The sequence below is a fragment of the Thalassophryne amazonica genome, chromosome 16 (genome assembly GCF_902500255.1).
Source record: "Thalassophryne amazonica chromosome 16, fThaAma1.1, whole genome shotgun sequence".
NCBI classification, from domain to species: domain Eukaryota; kingdom Metazoa; phylum Chordata; class Actinopteri; order Batrachoidiformes; family Batrachoididae; genus Thalassophryne; species Thalassophryne amazonica.
In genome coordinates this window covers 69,114,438-69,138,600 of record NC_047118.1, presented here as the reverse complement: position 1 = coordinate 69,138,600, position 24,163 = coordinate 69,114,438, and positions in this window count along the sequence as shown.

The following is a 24,163-nucleotide window of genomic DNA, read 5'->3' as shown; positions in this document are numbered from 1 at the left end:
CACCATATCAATTTCATTTAAATCGGTAGATGTTTTGTATTTACAATTGTTCACAATGTCTATAATTTCTTTTCCATCCACTGCTGTGAGGAACATTGAACAGGTATTTCTTTCTATGAGATTATTATCCCAATCCTTAGGTTGGGAATTGGGAATTTTTTCTGCCAAGCTTGGTCCAATATTTACAAAAAAATTATTAAAACTGTTGACTACCTCATCCTTATTTTCCTTCTTGACATTATTATCAATGAAATATTGAGGGTAACTCTGTTTTTGTTACCATTTTTGATAATGCTATTTAATATATCCCATATTCCTTTAATATTGTTTTTGTTATTATATAATATGTTACTATAATATTCCTTCCTACATACCCGTATAATATTAGTTAATCTATTTTTGTATTTCTTATATCTATTTTCTGCCTCTTTAGTCTTTAGTTTTATGAATTCTCTATACAGTGTATTTTTCTTCTTACATGCATTTCGTAACCCTTTCGTCATCCATGGTCGATCTTGGATTTTTTGTTTTCTGTAGTCTTGTTTAATTGGACAATTTTATCATATAATGATGTAAATATTTGTAAAAAAAAATTTCATATGCACTATCAACATCACTTTCATTGTATACCTTTTCCCAATTTTGCTCCTGTAAATCCTTCTTTAGTGTGTTCATGTTTTCCTTTGTCCGCACTCGCCTATATTTTATTTTCTCCTCTGGCTGATTTCGCCGATGGTTTCTATTATAAACGATGAAAACTGGTAGATGGTCACTAATGTCATTGATTAATAATCCACTCACAGTATTATTCTCAATATCATTGCTGAATATATTATCAATTAATGTAGCACTATGGGATGTAATTCTGCTTGGCCTGGTGATGTTTTGATATAAACTCATACTGTACATTATATTGATAAATTCATCTGTTATTTTATGCTTATTTGGATTGAGCAGATCAATATTTAAGTCACCACAAATGAACAAAGTTTTTTGATTAGTTTTTGAGAACGTTTTTCCCATACAGTCAGTGAATGTTTCAATACTAGATCCTGGTGCTCTATATATACAGCTGACTAATACATTTTTGCTTTTTTCTTCACATATTTCAATAGTTATACATTCTAATAAGTTATCGATCACAGTTGTCATATTGTCTACTATTTTATAATCCATGTTCTTATCCACATACACAGCCACTCCTCCTCCACTCTTATTCTTTCTGTTTACACAATTAAATTCATATCCATCCAGTTCAAAATCCATTCCTTTATCTTCATTGATCCATGTTTCTGATATGGCAATTATGTTAAATATTTTTTTTAAATTGACTTAAATATTCTTTAATGTTAAAGTTTGCATATAGACTTCTGCTGTTGAAATGGATTATTGATAATTTGTTATCCGTTTTAATGATCCGATTAAACTGTTCATCTGTATAATAGCAACAACTGTCATTGATATTTGAGAAGAAATTATTGTCCGGGTCTATATCGTGCTCCAAGTCCAGTACATTGTGGTCTGTGTATTTAAATGTTCTCAGTTCTAGTTTTCCATGATCAGCAATCCTGTGAGTTATATCCTTCTTGTCTCCAGATGTAGATGATGTAGTAGATGAATAGGTTCCTCTGGTCTGTGTCATGGTGGTGTGATGTGTTTGTGTCCTCATACCTTATTGGTCGTATTTGTCCATTTCCTCTATGTTCCTGATTACCATAACCTTCGCTTGTTCTGGTGTTCCATTCAATTTGATAAATGTTTTGCAGTTGGATGTCCTTTTTTTCCCTGCTTTTTTAAGAGACGAGCTTTCCTGGTGATGTCTGCGTTTCTTTTGGTCAGATGTTCATTGATGAATACGTTTGTTCCTTTGAGTTTCCGTCCCTGTTTTAACAATGCCATTTTATGTTTTCTGTTGACAAACCTCATTATAACAGCTCGCTTGTCTCCATCCTCTCTACTGGGCAGGGGGTGGCACGCTTCAATGTTATTACAGTCCATTTGAATACCTTTAGATTGCAAGAAGTCAGCCACCTGTTGTTCCACTGAGCTGGCCTCCTGCTCGATGGCCTCCCCTCCGCTGTCTTCTGACACCGCCTGTGCGTAGGATCGAGGTTTAATATGAATTCCTGTAATAATAACGTCGTTCATCCTTGTGTACTGTTCTAACTCTGCAACACGGTTCTCCTGGTGCACCAGACGAAGGTCTTTCTCGGCATTCTGGATCCGGAGAGCCTTCACTTCTTCCACCAGCTCCATAATGGATTTCTGCTGCATTTTAACAACAGAGATTTCCTCAGACAAAAAGTCCAGGGACTTCTTGATATCGTTTCCCTCCTCCGCCGACAGTGCCTTCTTCGGACCCATGGTCAGGTAAATCCGCACTTGCTCCACAGTTTGATATTTTCATGACCCACCTTTCATAATTCAATACTTATCACCAATTAGCAACCTGGGTTGGCCTGAGGGTCAATGTGGGAAAGACCAAAGTGATGTCAGTCAAAGAAGACCATCCAATCAATGTGTCAATCAACCAACAACCTCTGGAAGAAGTGTCAAGTTTCACACACCTGGTTAGTGTAATCCAGGTCAGTAGGTTTAGAACATGAGGTTGAAAAAGGAACAAAACAAAGGATTTAACAATATTAAATTGTATTCTTTAAAAGAAAAATGTGGCACCATTTAAATAAAATAGTGCATTGTGAAAAAACCCCAACATTAATTTTAATATTGGAAGCTATTCTTTCCAGTTCAATGGGTGTGAATGAGTTCTCCATCTTTTGCAGACTTCAGGTGACATTTTGAGTGAAATGGCCCTTTAGCAAGTTCACCTGTTACTACATGATGGACGTAGTTAGCCAATCAGGATTCAGTTTGCTGCGTGGTCAGCAGCCGGCTTGGAGAGTTGTAATTTTTTTTCCCCACACTGGTTATTGGGGAGAGCGACACGCTGAGAGTGAAGACAGACACGTGAGGGACAACCTTAACATTGCCCTTTGGAGTCTAATGGAGAGTTAGTTTTTCACGAGGATACAAGTTTTGTTGGACTTTTTTTCTGGATTTGTGGTGGATGGACAGAGATTTAGCCGTGTGTGCAGTCTGCGGTGCAACTTCAAAGGATGTGAGTTACCTCAGCCATTTTCAGCTGCTGCAGCTGTTAGCAGTATTCATAATTGCTTCACAGATACTCAAAATTTGATTATTGTGAGAAGCTAGATGTTAAAGAAATGCTTATTTTATCTCTTATGTCACCTGGCTCTGCAAAAGTGGATCAACCTGGAGTTCTGTCTGAGTTTTCACCTGCTAGGAGACTGTGCTTAAGATTGAACCTTCTGGTGAGTGAATCTTTTTGTCAGGTCTGTAAATGATTCAGTTGAATCCAATCTGTGTGAACTGTTAACTACACTCAACAAAAATATAAATGCAACACTTTTGGTTTTGCTCCCATTTTGTATGAGATGAACTCAAAGATCTAAAACGTTTTCCACATACACAATATCACCATTTCCCTCAAATATTGTTCACAAACCAGTCTAAATCTGTGATAGTGAGCACTTCTCCTTTGCTGAGATAATCCATCCCACCTCACAGGTGTGCCATATCAAGATGCTGATTAGACACCATGATTAGTGCACAGGTGTGCCTTAGACTGCCCACAATAAAAGGCCACTCTGAAAGGTGCAGTTTTGTTTTATTGGGAGGGGATACCAGTCAGTATCTGGTGTGATCACCATTTGCCTCATGCAGTGCAACACATCTCCTTCGCATAGAGTTGATCAGGTTGTCAATTGTGGCCTGTGGAATGTTGGTCCACTCCTCTTCAATGGCTGTGCGAAGTTGCTGGATATTGGCAGGAACTGGTACACGCTGTCGTATACGCCGGTCCAGAGCATCCCAAACATGCTCAATGGGTGATATGTCCGGTGAGTATGCCGGCCATGCAAGAACTGAGACATTTTCAGCTTCCAAGAATTGTGTACATATCCTTGCAACATGGGGCTGTGCATTATCCTGCTGCAACATGAGGTGATGTTCTTGGATGTATGGCACAACAATGGGCCTCAGGATCTCGTCACGGTATCTCTGTGCATTCAAAATGCCATCAATAAAATGCACCTGTGTTCTTCATCCATAACAGACGCCTGCCCATACCATAACCCCACCGCCACCATGGGCCACTCGATCCACAACATTGACATCAGAAAACCACTCACCCACACGACGCCACACACGCTGTCTGCCATCTGCCCTGGACAGTGTGAACCGGGATTCATCTGTGAAGAGAACACCTCTCCAGTGTGCCAAACGCCAGTGAATGTGAGCATTTGCCCACTCAAGTCGGTTACGATGACGTACTGGAGTCAGGTCGAGACCCCGATGAGGACGACAAGCATGCAGATGAGCTTCCCTGAGACGGTTTCTGACAGTTTGTGCAGAAATTCTTTGGTTATGCAAACCGATTGTTTCAGCAGCTGTCCGAGTGGCTGGTCTCAGACAATCTTGGAGGTGAACATGCTGGATGTGGAGGTCCTGGGCTGGTGTGGTTACATGTGGTCTGCGGTTGTAAGGCTGGTTGGATGTACTGCCAAATTCTCTGAAACACCTTTGGAGACGGCTTGTGGTAGAGAAATTAACATTCAATACACGAGCAACAGCTCTGGTTGACATTCCTGCTGTCAGCATGCCAATTGCACGCTCCCTCTTGTGACATCTGTGGCATTTTGCTGTGTGATAAAACTGCACCTTTCAGAGTGGCCTTTTATTGTGGGCAGTCTAAGGCACACCTGTGCACTAATCATGATGTCTAATCAGCATCTTGATATGGCACACCTGTGAGGTGGGATGGATTATCTCAGCAAAGGAGAAGTGCTCACTGTCACAGATTTAGACTGGTTTGTGAATAATATGTAAGGGAAATGGTGATATTGTGTATGTGGAAAAAGTTTTAGATCTTTGAGTTCATCTCATACAAAATGGGAGCAAAACCAAAAGTGTTGCATTTATATTTTTGTTGAGTGTAGATAAATTAACTGGTTAAATTAGTTGGTGGGCACTATTGTGTGAACTGTAACTTGATCCCGGACCTGTGAGTAGGCTGCATGTGCCACCAGTGTGTGTATTTCATCACACACCATGTTGTAACTCTGAGTGACAAAGTAAACTGGGTCGGAACAATTAAATCATACCTTGATGTTTTAATGTCGTTTATATGAAGGGACATGTTTAGAAGGTATTTTCGATCATTAGCAGTGTTTATGATTCATTTAATTAAGCTATATTGAGACAAAGGCATGAGTTAAAAATGTGTTTAAGGCAATTTATTATCTTAATCAAAAAGGAAAAAAATGCATACAGTAGAATTTTCACCCTTGTTCTGGCCTTTAGGCCAGGTCTTTTGTGTGTGTATGTGTGTGTGTGTGTGTGTGTGTGTATCTGCCGTCTGCTTGTGTCAGAGTCAAGGAGTCGAGTTCTTCTGCTGTTCCTCCACGCTACGGCTGTGGTTGTGGTATTCAGCAGTTGTGGCGAGTCAAGCCTAGTGGATGAGAAAACCCTGGTTGTGTGGACTGTGCCTGTCTGGACTGATAATTGCAAGTGTTAAAGGACGTGGTACGGACCATTCCTTGCATTTTTTTTTCTTAAAAAAAAAGAGAACAAGAGTTTGTGGAATTGATTGTTTAAGGGTACTGCTGTGAAAAAAAAATACCCTTGTCATTGATGTGTAGTGAACTGATGTGAAGTTGATTTAATGTACAGACATTCCTTCCCCTTTGAGAGGGTTTTCATTTGATTTAAAGGTGTATTCAAACATTTCTTTTTTTTTTGTTTGTTCCTGAAGTGTCTTAAATACACCAGGGTTTAGTTCAGTAACCACATAGCATATTTTCCAGTGTTGCCTAATAAAGTTGGCTCTAAAATAAAAAAAAAACAACAACAGAAAAACTCTTAAAATTAGATTTAGCATATTAAAATAGGACTGAAGTTAGGTTTAAATAGATTAAAGTAGATTGCAAAAAGGGGTGAAAAGTTATCTGGTTTAAAAGATGAGGTAATCTCACTCGGTGAGAGAATTTCTTGAATTTTTTTTTTTTTTTTTTGAGAGACAAATTGTACCGATAGCTCTTACTATTGCATTGTCAAAACAATTTTTTATTTATTGTCATCATTATTGTTTTATGTTATTCCATTCTATGTTCCGCACTTAATACAGCAGTGTTCTACAAAACCTACCTGTTGTCCATGAGTCTCGCTTACTCTTGCTACTTGGTTTTCAGCTGAATTACTCAATTCTCCAGAGAGCCAACCTAAAAATTTTTTGGATGCACTGGTCCAGATGCTCATTGTTAATGCAGTCTATGTGCCACTCAGTGTCTGATGCAGTAATTAGGTCTGAATTGGGTTACAAAAAAGTGGCGAGCCAGCCAGGAGAATTTGAGTATTATTGAGTAGCAAAAGTAATAAATAAAAATTAAGAAGGAGAGACAACAATAACACAATGGATATAGTGAGAGAAGAAAAGATAATTGTCCCTAACTCGGTCATTGTTAGTGGCGTAACGCAAACAGCACTTGATGAAGAGATTGAAAAGAGGTTAGCAGCGTATGGTTCTGTCAAAAGAGTAGTGCTTATTGATGACCCAAAATCAGAGCTTCACTGCAATTTCATAGTCGAGTTTGTATACAGTTCCGCTATGCACACACTGAGACCCTTACTACCACTAGAGTATAACAGCTCAGTTAACCCTGATATCACTTTCCATGTACATGTCTTAGATAGTGTTTACACTCTCACAGCCAGTGATAGTGCCACAAAGGGCAATCTTGAAGAACTGCACACTATTGCTTGCAGGAGTGGAAAGTCATTTGAAGAGGGGCTCCAAGAAGAGCTGATGACAATTTGTTCAGTAAAGGCAACACTGTCTGCTGATTTTGAAACAGAACAACATAGCCCACTACTGTGCTCTGAGCCAACAGCCCTAGATCAAGAAGACAAGGGAGTTAAGGCACCACCTCAAGTAATGGAAACTTCTCTGCTCAGCCCTGTTTCACTTGAGCTAGTCAGAGGCTTGCCCATGGTGTTTCCACCATCTCCTCCGCTGATACATGGTCAGCCAAGATCTACCAGAGATGCTAATACAGTCGCAAGTCCAGTTAACGCTCAGAGATCCCCATCTGTCAGCATGCTACAGCCCACGGTGTTGGCAGTAACCCCACCCCATAGTGTGTCTGCTAAGTCAACACCTCTGTACCAAGAACCTTTGCCCTCCGGTGTGCCCCACCCCTCAAGTAAGACAAGCGATGATGACAGTCCTGTAATATCACATCCAGCCCTTATCGTGAATGATATCAACCCTCCCATTGTACAGCAAGTAGTGGTTGAACATGTCGTGAAGGCTACTGATATGTCTTCCATGCAGTATTCACTCCGACTCCGCCCTTTCTCTGGAAGGATCCCTCGCCCTAACAATGAATTGGACTATGATACCTGGAGAGCAAATGTAGACTTGCTGCTGACCGACTCATCCTTGTCTGATCTGCATAGGACATGAAAGATCTTAGATAGTTTCTTGCCCCCAGCTACCGATGTTATTAAACATGTTAGTCCCCAAGTCTTGCCAGTAGTATATCTCCAGTTGCTGGATTCAGTCTATGGTTCAGTAGAAGATGGAGATGAGCTGTTGCCTGTGTTCATGGCAACGCTGCAGAACAGTGATGAAAAGCCTTCTGCCTATCTACACCGCCTACAAGTCACCTTGAGTACAGTGGTTAGAAGAGGTGGCATCGCAGAGTGAACAGAATCGATATCTTTTGAAGCAGTTCTGCCGTGGCTGTTGGAATAATGGCCTGATCACTGACCTCCAACTAGAACAGAAGACAAATAGACCCCCATCCTTTGCTGAGCTGGTGTTGCTCATTAGAACAGAGGAAGAAAAACAAGCAACAAAAGACAATCGCATGAGAAAACATCTTGGGATACATAAGCAATTTCCCACTGTTCCTAAGTTACGAACTGCCCTGCACCACCAGTCAGCATGTTCCTGTGACGTGCATGAGGGAGAGATACCAGTCACTGAGCTACTTAAGAAACAGCTTAATGACATACAAGCCCAAGTTTCAATAATGCAAACTACAGCCCCTCCCAAGACCAAAGCTAAATACTAAATACAGCTGAAATCAGCACACTCAAGAACCAGATTGCTGCCATTCAAGCTCAAGTAGCTGATATGAAAACAACACAGGCTGAACCCAAGGATAACAGTCTAGAAACTGCAGATATAAAGGCACTAAAGCAGCAGGTTGCCAAGCTACAAACCCAAATGACTACATCTCATTCCAAAAACCAAAGGACAGTGAGATCAGTCCATTCAAGAGAGGGCTCCATGAATGTTGAACACCGCCCTCTCAGTGAACAGGTGCATGTACAGTCAAGTTTTGGGGAAGTTACAACCAGCAGACCTCGTCCTTGGTACTGTTTCTGCTGCGGAGAAGACGGACACCTTGCAGTCAATTGTGAGAGTGAACCAAACCCTCAGTTGGTTGAGGAAAAGAGGCAGTTGCTTAAAGGGAAGCAACAGCAATGGGACCGTTGAAATAACAGCACAGCTGCCCAGCAGTTAAACTACTAGATGTCCCTGTGGCAGGGCGAACAGGGACTGAGACACAACACAAGAGCCCTAAAATAACCAAGAGAGTGGCCGGAAAGAGTTGCTGTGTTGGGAAAGCATTCCAAAGACTGCCTCCAAAACTGATAGGGACACAATGCACTGCTAAGGTTACTATTGGAAACCATGATTTTAGCTGTTTACTGGACACAGGATCCCAAGTGACCACCATTCTACAGTCGTTCTATGAGAGTCACTTAGCTCAGCATGAACTAAAGTCCCTGAATGAGCTCTTGGAATGCGGATTTGGAAGTCAAGGGAGCCAACGGACAAGCAGTACCCTACCTCGGATATGTGGAATTAAGCCTTACCTTCAAAGAGGAGTTCTTGGGTGCGGAGACTGAAGTACCCACTTTAGCTTTGGTGGTACCTGACGTGGAGGACATGCCTCAGATCCTCATTGGCCCCAATGCACTAGATGTCCTCTATACCAATTATGTTGAAGAAAATGGATGTTCCCCCGAGTCATTTCTTCCCGGCTACAAAATCGTTTTGAAAATCCTTGAAGTGTGACAATGTCAAGCAAACACTGGTATCCTCGGATGGCTGAAGGTCAAAGGCACTGCACCTGAAGTAGTTCCAGCCGGCAGCACAGTGGTTCTTGAGGGTCTCATCCATGTGAGTGGTACTCCTAGTGAGAAGTGGGTTGCTGCGGAGCCTTCTTTATCATCTTCTCTCCCTAATGGATTGCTAGTAGCTAGTTCCCTGTGCACCCTACCTGTAAAACGCCCTCATCGCTTACCAGTTCTGTTAAGAAATGAGACTACCAATGACATCACAATACCCCCAAGAACAGTGTTAGCTGAGCTTCATGGAGTTCAGGAAGTGATGATGAAAGAGCAGGCTGCAGCCTCAAATGCCCCCCAGACCAATAAGATGAGTTTTGATTTTGGCGATTCCCCTGTGCCTCCTGAATGGAAAGACAGAATCACGAAGCAGCTAAATTCAATGCCGGAGGTCTTTGCCCAACACAATTTGGATTTTGGCCACACTGACAGAGTCAAGCATCACATCAAGCTCAGTGATGATACACCCTTCAAACATCGATCTAGACCCATCCATCCCCATGACATTGATGCAGTCCGAAAGCACCTGCAGGAGCTTCTGGATTCTGGCATCATACGGGAGTCAGAGTCCCCATTTGCATCTCCCATAGTCGTGGTTCATAAGAAGAATGGTTCTGTGCATCTGTGTATTGACTTCTGAAAACTCAATTTCCAAACCATAAAAGATGCCTATGCACTACCAAACTTAGAGGAAGTGTTTTCCTTGTTGACTGGCTCAAAATGGTTCTCAGTGCTCGACTTAAAGTCAGGTTACTACCAGATTGAGATGGAGGAAGCTGATAAGCAAAAAACTGCATTGGTGTGCCCCCTAGGATTCTGGGAATTTAACAGAATGCCACAAGGAATCACTAACACACCCAGTACATTCCAACAGCTTATGGAGAGATGCATGGGAGATCTCAACCGGAGAGATGCATTGGTCTTCATTGATGACCTCATAGTCTTTTCAGACACCCTGGAAGAGCACGAGTCAAGACTGCTACAGGTGATGCACCGACTGAAAGAGTATGGACTGAAATTATCTCCAGAGAAATGTAAATTCTTTCAAACATCTGTGAGATACCTTGGTTATATTGTGTCACAGCATGGGGTTGAAACAGACCCAGTGTTATGTGTCGACGCGGGTTGAGGAGCGGACCTGCGTGCGACGGAACCCAGCGCTAAAATAACCAGAAAGCGGTTCCAATAACAAAAACAATTTATTGAATCACCCTCTGGTGCTAAACAAAGTGTAGAAACTAAAACAGCGTCATTCTGGTGGAGTGAAGGCTGGCACGCTCTCCAGCGCCCAAAAGGATTGAAGCCCGGCGCTTCTGGACTCACTGTTACCGCCAAACACCCCCAGGTGGACATGACAAACCGACTCTCTGTGAAGGATAGAAGAGGTGAGGTAAGTCAGCAGTTACAACCAATATCCTTCAAAAGACACACACCATCAGCAACACATTCAGGTCTGTATTTTAAGCTTTATGCAAATGAGCAGCCTCTCACAACAGGTGGAGGATCACTTGTCCGCACGCCACAGCAGTGAGAAGTGAGCTGCACAATTCTCATCACAATTCAAATCTACTGCGTAACAAAATACCAAGTTACTATCAACAAGTAGTCAAACAATTAATCACCTCTGATGTGTGCTGACAGCATGTGTCCCTCACCCCTCCTGCTTCACAGCACGATGTGTCAAACCCAGGCGCGGTCCTCAGCGTCTCACAAACGAACATCACAAGGTCGAGTTCCCGGCAATTCTGCTTGAATCACACATGGCTTAAATGCAGAACGCCATCTAATTATCTGCTTCAGCTGAAAGTCTTTAAGGTTGCATGTGAGTTAAAGAAATGCTTATTTTATCTCTTATGTCACCTGGCTCTGCAAAAGGGGATCAACCTGGAGTTCTGTCTGAGTTTTCACCTGCTAGGAGACTGTGCTTAAGATTGAACCTTCTGGTGAGTGAATCTTTTTGTCAGGTCTGTAAATGATTCAGTTGAATCCAATCTGTGTGAACTGTTAACTAGATAAATTAACTGGTTAAATTAGTTGGTGGGCACTATTGTGTGAACTTTAACTTGAACCCGGACCTGTGAGTAAGCTGCATGTGCCACCAGTGTGTGTATTTCATCACACACCATGTTGTAACTCTGAGTGACAAAGTAAACTGGGTCGGAACAATTAAATCATACCTTGATGTTTTAATGTCGTTTATATGAAGGGACATGTTTAGAAGGTATTTTCGATCATTAGCAGTGTTTATGATTAATTTAATTAAGCTGTATTGAGACAAAGGCATGAGTTAAAAATGTGTTTAAGGCAATTTATTATCTTAATCAAAAAGGAAAAAATGCATACAGTAGAATTTTAACCCTTGTTCTGGCCTTTAGGCCGGGTCTTTTTTGTGTGTGTGTGTGTGTGTGTGTGTATCTGCCGTCTGCTTGTGTCAGAGTCAAGGAGTCGAGTTCTTCTGCTGTTCCTCCATGCTACGGCTGTGGTTGTGGTATTCAGCAGTTGTGGCGAGTCAAGCCTAGTGGATGAGAAAACCCTGGTTGTGTGGACTGTGACTGTCTTCTAGGATCTGGTAGGACTGATAATTGCAAGTGTTAAAGGACGTGTTACGGACCATTCCTTGCATTTTTTTTTCTTTAAAAAAAAAAAAAGACAGAACAAGAGTTTGTGGAATTGATTGTTTAAGGGTACTGCTGTGAAAAAAAATACCCTTGTCATTGATGTGTAGTGAACTGATGTGAAGTTGATTTAATGTACAGACATTCCTTCCCCTTTGAGAGGGTTTTCATTTGATTTAAAGGTGTATTCAAACATTTCCTGAAGTGTCTTAAATACACCAAGGTTTACTTCAGTAACCACATAGCATATTTTCCAGTGTTGCCTAATAAAGTTGGCTCTAAAATAAAAAAAAAACAACAACAAAAAAACTCTTTTAAAATTAGATTTAGCATATTAAAATAGGACTGAAGTTAGGTTTAAATAGATTAAAGGTAGACTGCAAAAAGGGGTCAAAAGTTATCTGGTTTAAAAGCTACCTCATCTCACTCGGTGACAGAATTCCTTGAATTTTTTTTTTTTTATTTTTTTTTTGAGAGACAAATTGTACCGATAGCTCTTACTATTGCATTGTCAAAACAATTTTTTATTTATTGTTATCATTATTGTTTTATGTTATTCCATTCTATGTTCCGCACTTAATACAGCAGTGTTCTACAAAACCTACCTGTTGTCCATGAGTCTCGCTTACTCTTGCTACTTGGTTTTCAGCTGAAATACTCAATTCTCTAGGGTGCGAACCTAAACATTTTTGGATGCACTGGTCCAGATGCTCATTGTTAATGCAGTCTATGGGCCACTCAGTGAATGATGCAGTAATTAGGTCTGAATTGGGTTACATTAGCAAAGGAGATGTAGAGCCAGATGTCAATAGTAGATTAGGTGGGGCAAGCAGTGTGTTCCAAAGACTGCAGAAAATCTGTGCATCCAAGAACATCAGCCTCAAAAGTAAAATTGTATTGTGTAGTTCACTTGTCATATCAATTGCAATATGTTTTGGAGAAACATGGAAAATGAGGTTTGATGTGTTTCATCATAGATGTCTCTGGAAAATCCTAGGTGTGGCATGGAGAGATAGGGTAACTAACGAAGAAGTCCTCCAAAGAACAACCCAAAGACTACTCAGCCTAAATATCAAAGAAGGCAGACTTAAGATGCTGGGACACAGCCTTAGGATGGCAGATGAGAGACATCCCAAAACATGTTTGGAATGGCGACCAGAAGGTGGTAAAACAAAAGGGGAAGACCAGTCACGACCTGGAAAAAATGATAAACAAGGACTTTGAGAAGTTGTGTCTCAGCTGGAGTAATGTGAAAGTCATAGCGATGGAGCGAGAAATGTGAAGAGTAAGTTCCCACTAATTATACTGTATAGAAGGGAATCTGTTTTGTAAATGTTTTAAATTTAAAGAAAGACATTATTGTAAAATGTAAATTGTAGTTCATGACGTCATCTGATTCCTATGTGTATATTCTATGAATCATTTATGATTCTTCTACCAAAGGGAATTTCTTCCTTGTAGTAGTTGACTTTTCATGGTAAAATCATAAAATGATTTATATGATTATATGATTTTTATCATAAAATAAAATCAAATAAAAACACGGTACAGGCTTTGTAATATGATTGTCACAATTAACGATGCATTGTTACACCCCTAAGGGCCCCTTCACACATAGTGTAAAGTTTGGATGAAGTGCACACTTAGTGCGCATGATGCAGGAATCATGTGCAACCCGTGTAATGTCCCTGCCTCCAACACCTCGTACACCTGTTGGTACAACTATTTGACACACACCGCCTGAAAGACAAAGTGTGCGCTGTACGAACTCATCACACCCTCTTGGGGCAGGTGCCGGCCAAATTCCAGGTGTCACGCATGAACATCTAACACCAGTCACATGGCACTTGGAAAATGTGTGGCCAGTCGCACTCTTCACACAATAACAGACTGCAGATGACCACCGTCATACTGCTGTGAAATTTGTCTAAGTTCCCCACGAGTGTGACTTTGCAAACACACACTTACATGTGGATGTTTGCGCTCCACTCACGGGAGGCGTGGCTTCTTACAGAAGCAGCTGTGGTGATCTGTTATTCTGGACATTCCAGCTAGACAACACCTACTGTGTTTGGACAGTCATGGGCTAACAACTGTCCATTGTGAGGCATGTTTGATTGCTGTATTTATGTGGACATCAATAAAAACATATATCGCCATGGTGGCCACAAGCTGCAGCAAGTGAGGGCACACATGGAGGGGACACTGACAGCCCCCTAGGTTGAAACGGACCATCAGATCAGAACACGCAGTGAGCGATCTGACTGTCACGTCACCCACGTGAGCTCTGTTTCACATGCCCACAAGACACACGTGGGCAGAACACACGTGCGGCTGACTGGACACATTTGACCAGTAGATGTGGTCATGATCAGAGCACACTGCTTCTCATTCATGTCATTTCATGACTGTATGTCTGTGACCATGGGTCATTTACAGAGGAACAGAACAGATTATATTTGTATTGCTCGCTTGATAAATGTAGCGTTTTTCAATGATGTGGGATTTATTTATTTATTTATTTTTGTAATACTTCCATGTCCTTCCTGATATGAGGCAGCTTCCCGCAGTTTTCAAAAAACAGGTCCATAACTCAGTGGTAAAGTCTCTGACTGGGGATTAGAGGTTTTGAAAGTTGTGAGTTCGCGTCCCGGGTGGTGTGTTTTTTCTTTCTTTTTTTTTTATTATTCCACATAAGTGGTGTGATGTGGTGCCACAGGTACAGGTTGGTTTTATTTTTTTTATTTATTCCACATGAGTGGCGCAATGTGGTGCACCTGGCACTGTTCCTGCTCGACGGACACCGGCACATGCACAAACTCGTCAGGTTCATGCACGCCTGCCCGTTGGTGCGATGTTTCGTGCGAGATGTTTCGTGCGCTAATTTCAAACTGTTTCATGCCGTTTCACCATTTTCATCCAAATGCCGTCCAAATTTCGCACTATGTGTGAAGGGACCATAATTCTGGGCATTAAGCAGAGCAATGATTACAATCTCAATTAAGAGCATTGGGACACAGTAAAACAGATTCTTCTTCTAGGCTTGTTAATCAAAGCACACACTTTGAGAGGACACAGAAGGCTGTATTCAGAATTATACAGCACACTAAGAATCAAAAATTGTGCAAAATCATTAATTATACAAACAGTAGAACTTCATGGATTACTATACTTACACTATGACCAAGGAAGAAAAGTTGTTTTTTAAATACACGTACAATAACCAATTGAAAACAGAATAAAAAAAAATTAAAACAGTCTGGCCTGATAAAATGATAACAGAGAGTGAAAAAAGTCAGTGACCATGTTGAGTAGAATTGTCACCCCACACTGCAAACAAAAGAATAAAACAAAACATCTTAAAATGAAATACAAGCCAGAGCACCACACTCATAGAGCACAAACCTCCACCAACACGATTTTCTAGTTACACAAAGTTTTATCTTGGAAAAAAAACTTGCAAGGTTAAAGTTCTGTTAGAAGTGGCTTTTCATAAGCTAAATTAGATGTGATCAAGTGTCAGGAGTATGGATTTAGTTCATGCACTTGAATCAAAGTGTTTTTTGTGGTGTTGTCAGGTTTTTTTTTCTTTTTTAACTTGTTCAATTTCTGGATTCTTTTTCAAATAATTTTCACAGAACATTGGTTATCCCTGCTATGCACAATTCGTTATCGCTTTTTGGCACTTGATTTCCGAATGATAACTGGAAGATAGATAAACAGGCATAAAATTGGAACCTTCATCCAATTGTGGCGGTGTTGGTAAATCCATAAGAGAAAAATGAGAGTGATTGAGGCACTTTTGATTGAGAAATAGTGAAAAACCTACACCAACTGGGCTTTTCAATATTAAATTCAAATTTATCTATAAAGCAATAAGTGTGTGTGCGTGTGTGTGTGTGTGTGTGTGTGTGTGTGTGTGTGTGTGTGTGTGTGTGTGTGTCTCTCGCATATCTCTCTGTTTGTCAGATCAACCTCAGCTTTTAGATATGGCTTGTGCATGGCACGAAGATGTGCATCCTTTCTTATGAAAATTTTGGGGATTCATTTTCAAAACTTTTATTTTGATTACAGGGTTGCCCCGCTCCTTCTTAAAATGTGCATGTGAATAAAATCAAGAATGCCCTCTCTTCTTCTATGGAGTTTAGCGCACCTGTTTAATTGGCCAACATTAGCCTTAGCTGCACAATCAATGGGTCCCACGATTTATCTAGATTGACTACAAATTAAATTTTTTGGTGTGTTTTTGTAAATGCAAAAATGCACTCCGTCGTCAAAACGTACCCCTTTGAATAAATCAAGTATACCCTCTCTTCTTCTATGGAGTTTTGTGCACCTGTTTAATTGGCCAACGTTATCTTAGCCTCAGCTGCACAATCAATGGGTCCCACGATTTACCCAGACTGACTGCAAATTAAATTTTTTGGTGTGTTTTCGTAAATGCAAAAATGCACTCCGTCGTCAAAACATACCCCTGTGAACAAATCAAGCACACCTCTCTTCTTCTATTGCATTTAAGGCAGCCGACATCGTTATTGTTGCATTGCTGCCACCTTCTGCATCAGTCAGTTATAGCAGTACTAAATCCTCTCAATGAGTCCACTGTCTTTCAAGTATTTAAAAATCCAACACTTCCCCCTCCCACTTGCCCTTATGTCTAAAATACTTCCTACAGAAACTTCCTACAGACCTATTCTTCTAAATTCTGAGAGAATATCTTGCCTTTCTCTGGAATAATTATTACAATGAGGACATGCTGCACTGTCTCTGAATGTATGGCTGATATATTCCACCATACATTCCCTTTATTTTACCTAAAAAAAACAAATGTAACCAGTTGACCCTTCAAACCACTTTTAAAAATCATGCTGTTGCATTACTGTTTTGCTTTCCCAAAAAAGCAAAAGGCACCGGTAGTGGTAGTTTCACATTAGTGGAATGGGGTTCAACTACCTACAGTGTCCTTGCTAAAACCCCCGTCACACAGCACTAACAAAGGGCACCGAAGCCAAAACAAAACAAGAAATCTGGACTTACATTGGCATTGTTTACCCGTCATCCAGCTTCGTTCCTGCAGCTGGTGCTTCGTCAGAATTTTTTAACTATTAAAAAATATGACAGATTCCCAATGACAACCTCATTTCATACGTATTTCATTTTGCTTTCTGTTTTGATGGTTCCTTATCGTTTGCATAGTTCCCGTAACATCACGGTTCCATTTGACTGTTGTCCAACTCTGTCCAACCTCCCAAATCCGACGTCTTGCACGAATGCTGACAATATCTGAACGGACCAAAAACTAAAGCTCAGACGAGCTGCACGTAACATCCTTGTATTGCTGATGACTCATCCACGTGTGGAAGAAAAGCAACGTTTTCATTCAGAAACAATAACAAGAACATTTTATCAACTACTATAAATATTTACTCACGATCCCAGCCGTTTGTAGCTGGCCTCTGTGTGCACACATGTTGTCAAGACAACCAAACCCTGCACTTGCTGGTGCTGCAGAGATGAGCACTCTGTCTCATACCTGCTGTCAGTCACGTCATCATGAATGTTGTTAAGGTAAATTTTCACTTCGTTTTACTTTTGTTAGTTTCGGTTTTGTTTTGCTCCTTTTTGCACACTTGATTTGCAGGTTTTTCAGTGATGGGAAAAATGCAGGATCATTCATCGATCTTTTCTCGATGATTTGTGACTTTGTGACTTTTTTTCCTTAGTTCAGCTATCACCATGTGCCGTGTGACCGGGCCCTTAAACCCAAAATATATGAAAACACAACAGTTATCAATCAATCCACACATTTCACAAGAAATCTAAATGTCCCTGATTCACATTATAAATAACTACTGTATTCACATCCATATGTTTGTGTTTCATGTACACTAACCCCCAATCTCAATTCTCTTTTGTACCCCTTCCCCTTCCCCTTGGCCCTACCCCTACCCCGATGCATACCCCTTTAATACAAGGGCTAAGGTGAAGGGGTATGCCTCTAGCCCTATGAATTGAGACACCCCTCCGCCTTAGGAGAAAAAAAAAAACTGCTGTCTCAAACTGCCGTCTTCACTGTTTGTCAACATGGCAACCAAAATGCAACTTGTTGCAGTAGCCTGTTTGCTCTTTTTATTTTCTCGCCTTTCTGCATAAATGCAAAGAAATAGAAGTTGCAGATTTCTTCGATGCATCGCAATCATGTCATGTTAATTCATTTAATTAATTTGTAATTTATAATAATTAATAGTATTAATAATTAATTAATTAGTAATTAATTAATGTTAATAATACTAATAATATTTATTCAAGAATAGTAAGTAATATTGTTTGATTAATCATTAATTGATTGATTAGTAATTAATTACTTAGTCATTAAAATAAATAAACACTTGAAATATATCAGTCTGTGTGGAATGAATGTACACATTATACAAGTTTCACTTTTTGAATGGAATTACTGAAATAAATCAACTTTTTCATGATATTCTAATGATATGACCAGCACCTGTATGTATGTTATGGGCTGCATCTAGTTCTGTTAACCTTATATTTCTTTTTTTAAATTCTCCCATTTTTTTCATTCAGCCCTATTTCCTTTAGAAACTTCCTTGACAAATAATAGCAGTCTATTAGGATGTCAGATTATGTGTTACACATATACATGTGGGTGTATATATTTTCCAACTTACTCCCATTGGTGAAACCTCCTCATTTTCTGCCTGAAAGCTTATTAGGAGACAAGTGTGTTCAGGGCTCCCTGTTTGTTTACAAAATACAGACCTTGAAATCCAACAGCCATGGTCGGTATTATCCAAAGATTTATGAACATACAAATTAACGTACTTATCCTTTATCATGGTTTTCTCCATTGTGAGATATAAAAAGTGTCTTATCGTAGCGTTCGTGTGTATATGCATTATAACAGCGCACAAGCAAAGTTACAATATTCTTCAGAACGACAATACACGCAACATGCATCCAGCAGCATACATGTTGCTGTCCTAGGCAATTGCCTATAAGGTTTTTTGGCAAGTTATAACTTTCTAAACAACGTAATTTGTAATGAAAGCCGCTTTCATTTGTGCAGCTCTGGGCGCCATGTTTGTTTCTTTGGAGACAGCGGTAAGCTCCTCCTACCCCTCCAAACAGAATATGCATCCAGATTCACTCCGTTTGAAGGGGTTTGTAGCCCTCCGCCTACCCCTCCACCTCGCTCCAAAAACGGAATTGAGACACCCCTCTGCCTCTCATGCCCGTGCAAAACAGAGGGGAAGGGGTAAGTGGAAGGGCTGAGGGGTAGAATTGAGATTCAGCCTAACTGTGTTTATTCCTTCCTATATCTCTAATGTGTGTATATATATTTTTTCTTAAAATAACTATTTGCATGTCTCTTTGCATCTCAATGTCAACCATGTCTTAGCAAAGGCACGGTTTGTGTTGTGGGCTGCCTGCTCTGTTTTCTGCTGCTGCTGCTGCTCTCTCTCTCCTCTGCACAGGTGGCGCACCTCAAGCTGATCGACACACTTGTTCCACATTCCATCAGCACCTGTATATCAAACCCGGCTCTTCACTCCATCCTCGCCAGAAACTCAGCTAACCTCCCGTGGTAACTGGCCTTTTTCTTGTGCGTTCCTACGCAGTGTAATTCTGGATTGTCCTAAGCGCCTAAGCTTTTTATTAGCTCCAGTGTTGGGTGTAACGCGTTACTAAGTAACGCGTTGCTGTAACGGGATTACAATTTTAGAAATGCAGTAATGTAACGCGTTATTATGAAAACACTTAAATTAAATTAAATTACAGTTACTATCTAAATACTTCATTACTGGCGGCACCGGCTCTGCTTTGGTAAAGCCGCGAAGAACGTTCACTTCCGTTGCCTGCGTGCTCACATCACGCCGAGCACAGGAGCGAGAGGGTGTAAACATGGCAGAGGAGAGCAATGTGTTTCACCGGTGGAGATATGCACACTATTTTAATTATGTCAGTCAAAAAGATAAAAACGTTGTCGTGGAGTGCAAGCTTTGTGTAGGCAACAAACGATTGTCAACTGCAGCCAACTCTTCATCCAACCTTTTAAAACACTTGCAGCGTCAACACTCAGCTATCAAGCTAGTCGCTAAACAACAACACAGCGAAGCCGCCGCCTCCGACAGCACAACGCCGACAAGATACAAACAACCCCGACTTGAATTCCGCAGTCACGTAACCTCCAAGACAGAAATAAACAGGCTTGTGGCGGCATATGTTGTGGAGGAAATGCTGCCTGTTTCTACCATGGAGTCGCCATCTTTCAGAAACATTTTACGCAAAATACCAACAAGGGATGGATTGGAAAGTACTTGCGATAGAAAAACATTTGCAAACTATCTGGAGAAATGCTATAGCAAGATGGAAAGTGAGCTAAAGTCAACTTTTGAGAGCCTAGAGTATGTGTCGACCACCGCGGATATTTGGACATGTCATAACAAAAGTTTTATGGGCATGACGGCACATTGGATTAACCCAAATACTTTCAAACATGAGAAAGCAGCAATTGCTTGCCGAAGAATAAAAGGACGTCACACATATGACATTGTGGCAAGTGAAATAGAACATACATTCAGGTTTTGGACTCACTCATAAAGTAACTGGTACTGTGACAGATGATGGATCAAACTTCATAAAAGCCTTTCGTGTTTACGAGGCAACAACAGCACCATCTGATTCGGAGGAGGAGGGGAGTGAAGAGGAGGAGGAGGACAATGTTATTTTTGCTAACGTTAATGACATCCTATCAAATGGCACGTCAGAAGGAGATTACACTCTGCCTCCTCATTTAAGGTGTGCTTCACACACCCTCAACTTGATTTCCAATAATGATGTCAACAAATGGCTGTCTGCAAATGCTGAGTCCAAATCTGTATACACAAGTGCAACAGCCAAGTGTTCTGCTCTCTGGACCAAGTGTAGTCGTTCAACTGTAGCATCAGAACTTGTTGAAAATATATGCCAGAAAAGCTCATTGTCCCTGTAACAACAAGATGGAACTCATTCCATGATGCATTGACATGCATACTAACAATCCCAGTCCCACAGTTAAACCACTTGTGTAGTAAGCTAGACATAAGAGTCCTCTCTGAACGTGAACACAAGTTTCTGACTGAATACTGTTCAGTAATGAAACCCCTCACTGTAGCCTTAGATATTTTGCAAGGTGAAGATAACTGCTACTACGGTTGCCTTCTGCCAACACTTGAAGTTTTGATGTCCAAGATGTTGACACTGCAACCTGGGCTCTCAAGAATGACTGCAGGTCTGCCAGGTGTCATTGTGCAGGTATGTGTACTATACTATAATGTAAAGAATATAAAATAATGCATCAGTATTTATGCTGTTGTACTCTTTTTACATGCAGGCCATCAAGACCAGATTTGGGTCAGTGCTGGAAAGCAAGGATGCTCAGCTTGCCGCTGTCACACTGCCAAAGTTCAAACTGAGGTGGCTGAAAGAAGAGCAGAGGAAGGTCACATTAAAGACTCTACTGACCACAGAATGCCAAACTTCAATGGTCACACAAGATGTGTGCCCTTCAGAATCTGCACCACAGGCCTCTTGTTCCTCCTACAAAGGTGATACGGACTTTTTTGCTTTTGAAGATGACAGTCCAGCTTCTCGCAACTGTGAAGGTGAAGTCTTTAGTAATTTCCAGTCAGGTTGCAAAATAGACATTCTCCACCAGTTTCCTAATATTAAAGCTTTATTCCTAAAACTGAACACTCCAACACCTTCAAGTGCCCCAGTAGAGAGACTTTTCAGTCTGGGTAGCCTGGTGCTAACTCCAAGAAGGAATAGGCTGTCAGCTAAACAATTTAAGAAGTTATTGCTACTCAGGTACAACCATTACTTTGATAAACATTAAAGGAAGCGTTGAATGCCACAAGAGTTCACTGTTACCTTTTGCACTGTTTAAAAATAAGTTTTTCACTTTTATACATGTTAAAGTTCAGGTTGTTTTATAAATATTTTTTATTTTTATATTATTTTATGCATAAAGACATTCCCCTTATAAATTACTGTTTTGTTTTTGGATACATTAAGGGTAAAACTAAATGGCAAGTGAAGTCAGTTTTTTCCGGTCAAAAGTAATTTCTGTGGATGTCAGTGTAGTTGTATTTATTTCTCACAACAGAGGAAAGGTGGCCCAAAACTTGTTATTCATTGCTTATACATTTATTTATCCACGAATTATTTATATAATATGTGTATATAAACAACTGTTTTCATGTTTGAACAGAAATAATGACAGTTGTATTTATAATAGTTTCTAAAGGACTTAAATCACTATATAAGACACTCACACATAGCTGGTTTGCTGGATTATAGTTTGTATATGCATCAGCATATATTTAATAATTTGGAAGAAATCATTATAATCATGTGTTTTTTCATTATATTCTATGAGTAAGTTGATTCAGTGTGCCCCGGACACTGATTCACTGTGCTCCATGAATTACTGTCTGGGGCACAGTGACTCAAAAATTTTAAAATAATTTTAAACAACTGTAAATTACACTTGGGGAGACATAAATAACGCAGCCTCATAAACAGTAACTTGCTGTATTAAATCCACAATAGAATGACCAAAACCTATGCATAATATGTTTATGCTGCCACAAAACAACATTTCTGATACACTATGCCCTGACTTCCCCTAGTCTCTGCTTTACTTATAGTTTGTTTAGTCACTTTGTTTTCTTAGTCAGTTCCAGTTCAGTTTTACCTTAGTGTTTATTTTTCCATTATTTTCTGATCAGTTCTTATGTAGTTTATCTTCTACATTTATTATCTTTTGGTTCGCTTTTCTATTCTCATGTTCATGCCCTGTTCATTCTGGTTCATAGTTGTATTATTGTCTGTGGTTTCTGTTTGATGTTTGTTCTCCGTTTTCCTCATGCCCATCTTATTATGTTGTCACTCCACGCCACTGCACCTGCCTCATGTCTTTGTCTCTCACTTTGATTCTGTCTGCTTTGTGTTTTCATTCACTGATGCTCTGAGCACCTGTTCATGTGTCTTTCTCTTTTCATCACTACACCTTGTGTTGTCCTCCCTCACTATCTTGCATAGTGCACAATCTTTGTCCTCCAGCCACGCCCCCATGTCTAGATCATTCATGTCACCTGCACCTTAACTATTAAACTCCTCCCACCTTGTTAACTCTTTAAACTCCTTCCAGCCAGCCACCACACCTCTGTCAGTTTGTTGTCTTAAATTGTACACATTCCAGATCTAGTATTTAGTCCTGTTTAGCCTAGCCGTGTTACCGAATCCTGGTCTGTTTTCCTCGACCGTGCCTCTTGCCTCTACCTGGATGTCTGTGTTTGCTCGTGCCACTGAACACTGCTCGTCCATGACTGCGTATTTCCCTAATCCTGATTGTACCTCTTCTCCACTGACTGATCACCTGTGTACTGTACCTGAGCCTGGCATAAAGACCATGATTTCTTTTGAACCTAAGCCTAGTCTGGGAGTCTGCATTGTCAGTCCAGCTGCTTTGGGTGCCTGGCACCCACCCTCCATGACATTACTGTATATAGGACTTTCCCTGAAATCATGATTCTAAACAAAAGAAACTCCAGTTATAAAAGTACACTCCAACAAGTCACAAAATAACCAAAACAAACAGCTTAATTAAAAAATAAATAAATAAAATGAATTGACATTTCAAGTGAAATGTTTCCTAAGCTGTGGGTCAGCAATTCATGTCCATCTGCATCAGATAACATCAATGTGTTGTCCATCACCCATTTGTCAATTTTACTTATTTTTGGAATTTAAATATCCTTTTGGCTCACACCACAAGCTGATGGCTTCCTGCAATAATCCACTTAAAGATCTGATTCCATATCCATCTAACATTTTCTGTTGTCCAAACTGCATTAAGTAACATCAAATATGTTTTCCATCACTTTCATTTAATGGTCTTGCTTATTTTTGGAATTTAAGCGTCCTCATGTTCATAACAGTGCATGCTGTGGTGTGTACATGTGCTACACAGAGCTCCTGTCTGTTGTTATACTCACTCATATGGACACACTGTGTCAAAAAGTGAGATCCGCATGTAGAAAAAAGATGCAACTCACATATTTAACTTGTACTCTGGAAAATTGGGAAACTAGGACAACCCATCAGTATGAAGACAGTAATGGCAACAGCAATCTGACATTTGAACTGAATGACTGTGACCTCCACCTGCTGTTACCAGGGCAAATTTGAAATCCATCTACTTTAAGTGTGTGCAACATTTAGTCCAAATCTGGTTGAAAATTCAATTCCTTGACCTTTGT